Consider the following 3,111-nt stretch of genomic DNA (forward strand, 5'->3'; position numbering starts at 1 on the left):
GAGTTTGGCCACTCAGTTTAAATTTTTATCAGGAAAATATATAAATTTCAATTCAAATTTTAATTGCGTCTCTTGAAAGTCTTTAATAATAAACAGGGACCCAATCAAATGCTCTGGGGTATGAGATGGGGGACATTGAAGTGTTGAGAGGAGGACTGCCAGGACCTTGCATGTAACAATCTTCTTGTAAAAAAATATATATGTGGAACATAACTTTTCGATCCGTGATCTTTGACACAGAATCTCCCAACAGGGACAAAGAAGAGACAGGAAGATCCGAAGACAAGAACCCACAGCTGCCTGGTTTTTATAAAGAAGTGCTGTTTTGTAAACCTTAACTGGGAGTTTTATCTGAATAGCATTATCGAATGGAACATCAAAATGGGTAATAGAAATACATTGGTTTGTTAATTAATCTCTCTCTTACTTTAGAAATGAAGTGCTGAATTTTTACTTCGTGTAGTTCTTGGCCAATCGAATTGTTGCAGATTCCTGTACAGCATAAATCATTTCTGTGTTACTGGTTTTATCGTAAGCTGGAGGGTTTATGCTGTGTCATAACGAGTCTAAACAAATTTGGCAAAAGAAGTGTGCATCTGTGCAGTTCTTTGAGTGAACTGGAGATTTGCACCATTCATGAACAGGATGAAGTGATTCTCCCCGCCGTGATCTGAATCTCGAAAAGCGAAAGGCCACCCAACTTCGCCGTAGTTGACAGGATTTGAACCTGCGTGGGAATGCCCCAATGGATTTCAAGTCCATTGCCTTAACCACTCGGCCACAACTACAAATGCATGCACAGCGTTCTCATTTCCAGGTCTCTGTCCCTGGGAGCTTAGCAGTAGTGAATCATGGTTTGGTTTATTTGAATTCAAAACCCACAGCTTTCAAATCGATGAAATGTCGCGACAAAGTGGGTCTGGGTGTTCCACCCCGATAGGTGGGATCTATATTCAGCTTAAACGACGGCGGAAAATGCAGAAAAATACTCAGCAGGTCGAGCAGGAGCTGGGCTGGGAAAAGGCGATTCAACGTTTCAAAACTTCTTCAGAACGTTCTCAGAACTCCGTTTTCTCCCAGTTATACTGACAAACCTGTTGACATTCCCCAGAATTTTCTATTTTTTTTTCACATTCCCAACATCCACAGTCCTTTGCATTAGCCATTAAAACGATAAAGAAATTCCTTTGCGATTCTGGATAAGATTCCTGTTTGGGGAACATTTTCCTGATCACATTAAAATCCCGGAGCTGTGCAGGAAAGAAAACGGATGAAGTATGAGCAGTGAGAGATCCGACCCTGGAACGTCCCAAACCACCAACTGCTCGGTTAATGGATGAACGTGTTGACCAATTACGTAACAGAGACGGGTAAACTTACTCATTGCACGATCCAAAAACAGTAAATCCTGGGACATTCACTGTAGTGAAATGGCAACAATCCTGTACCAGCTGCAAACACATCCACGTCACAGCAACCAACTTTTCTCCAAAAGGATTCCTGCTCACTTCGAGGCTTTTTTCTTAACGTGTTTGTACCCGAGTCTTCTCGTGGTCTTGTAGCTGTGGCGAGGTTTGAATTCCTGATGTGCAGGAGGGAAAATCCTTTCAATGTCTCAGATCAGTTCATGTCCAGAGAACAACAGAGTCAATGTCGCGGCCTCGTAAAGGCTGGCTATGTTAAGTGGAGCAATCCACCCTTCGTTCACCTCTGATTTCGCTTCCCAAAGAGACTATAAAGTTTTCCAAAGCTGGAGACATGCGTTTCCTGTTATTTATCTTTGTTTTCTTTAACTAAACAACTGGTGATATTTTCCCAAAATATCTTCACCATTCTCCGCCTTGCATTATGCCCAGCGAAGAGCAAACCCCTTTTGTCGAGAAATTACTGAGGTTGGGATTCTTCTCTTTGGAACAAAGAAGGTTAACTGGAGTCTTTTATGGTCTGTTTATAATGATGGGGGTGGGCGCAGTGCGGATGGGTGGTTTGATGTTCTGTAGGAAATGTTGCCAACAATCAGGGTCAGTTTCCAGAGGACTGGGACTAAATATATTTAATGGAAAACGAAATTTTCGAAGAGTATATAGAGCCTAATCTTAGGGGAACCGTCAATCATTTCAGACAGAGATGAGGACGACATTCCGTCTTTCAGAGAGTAGCAAATCTGCAGAATTCTTTCCAATGAAGGGCTGTCAAGGCTGAGTATAATCAAGCCTGAGACGGCCTCCCAATTAGTCACTTTGGGAATCAAAAAGAATGGGGATAAGGCGGAAAAGTGCAGTTAACAATTAAACAAATCAGACATGACTTCATTAAAAGGTGGAGCTGACCTGATTGGACGAATGGCTTCCATCTGTTCCAATATCGTATCTGACATTTGGAAACTGCGAGAGACAATTGTGAAGAAAGAAATTGCAGGACGTTGAGAAAAGATGATTGGAGTCAAACTGAGTCAACATTATTTCTTGAAAGGAAAAACACTTGACAACTTTGCCAGAGTTCTTTGATCATATTACAGGCAGAGTTGATCAAATGTTAGTAGTCATTCCATAAGAGACCATATCAAAAGCCATTACACAAGGTAGAGGTTCACGGTGTTGTGTTAAAACAAGGCCAGGATTGTCCGTTGTTTATTTCATGGAAGACACATAATCTGGATTCTTGCGAATTTTTCAAGTTGTAAAAATGTAATTAGTAAAATGGTGGAATGATCAGTCATAGGACTGCAATGATTTATATCTGCCTTAATGACATGGTGGAATTGGCAGAGTGAAATGTGCCCAGTTTTACTGACGATACACAGTGGGTGGGAGGACATTTTGCGATGAGGACAGCGTAATATGGAAATGGATCATGACAGGTTGGGTGGGTGGGCAAGCACCTGGTGCACGGAGAAGGTTGTAAAGTTGATAGTTTGGAGAGGAGGGTGATGCACATGGTTGGGAAGGAAATGGCACAGATGGGACAGATCATAAGGACGGTGCTGAGCTGGAGGTTTTGAAGTGAGGGATGGTGGGGGAGGAGAAATGTGGAAACTGGTGAAATCCTAATTGATGCCATGGGTTGGAGGCCCCCGATGAGGAGATTTAGCTTTAGAACATAGATCAATAG

General features: G+C 42.1%; 1 non-coding gene across 1 annotated transcript; it reads right to left on the minus strand.

Annotated features, from left to right (window-relative positions):
* Window positions 1-706: 706 nt before the first annotated feature.
* trnas-uga (transfer RNA serine (anticodon UGA)) lies at window positions 707-788 on the minus strand. The gene has a single exon. It is a non-coding gene; the product is annotated as a tRNA-Ser (tRNA).
* Between the last annotated feature and the right edge of the window lie 2,323 nt (window positions 789-3,111).

This window comes from Hemiscyllium ocellatum, unplaced genomic scaffold, assembly GCF_020745735.1.
Source record: "Hemiscyllium ocellatum isolate sHemOce1 unplaced genomic scaffold, sHemOce1.pat.X.cur. scaffold_251_pat_ctg1, whole genome shotgun sequence".
Lineage (NCBI taxonomy): Eukaryota > Metazoa > Chordata > Chondrichthyes > Orectolobiformes > Hemiscylliidae > Hemiscyllium > Hemiscyllium ocellatum.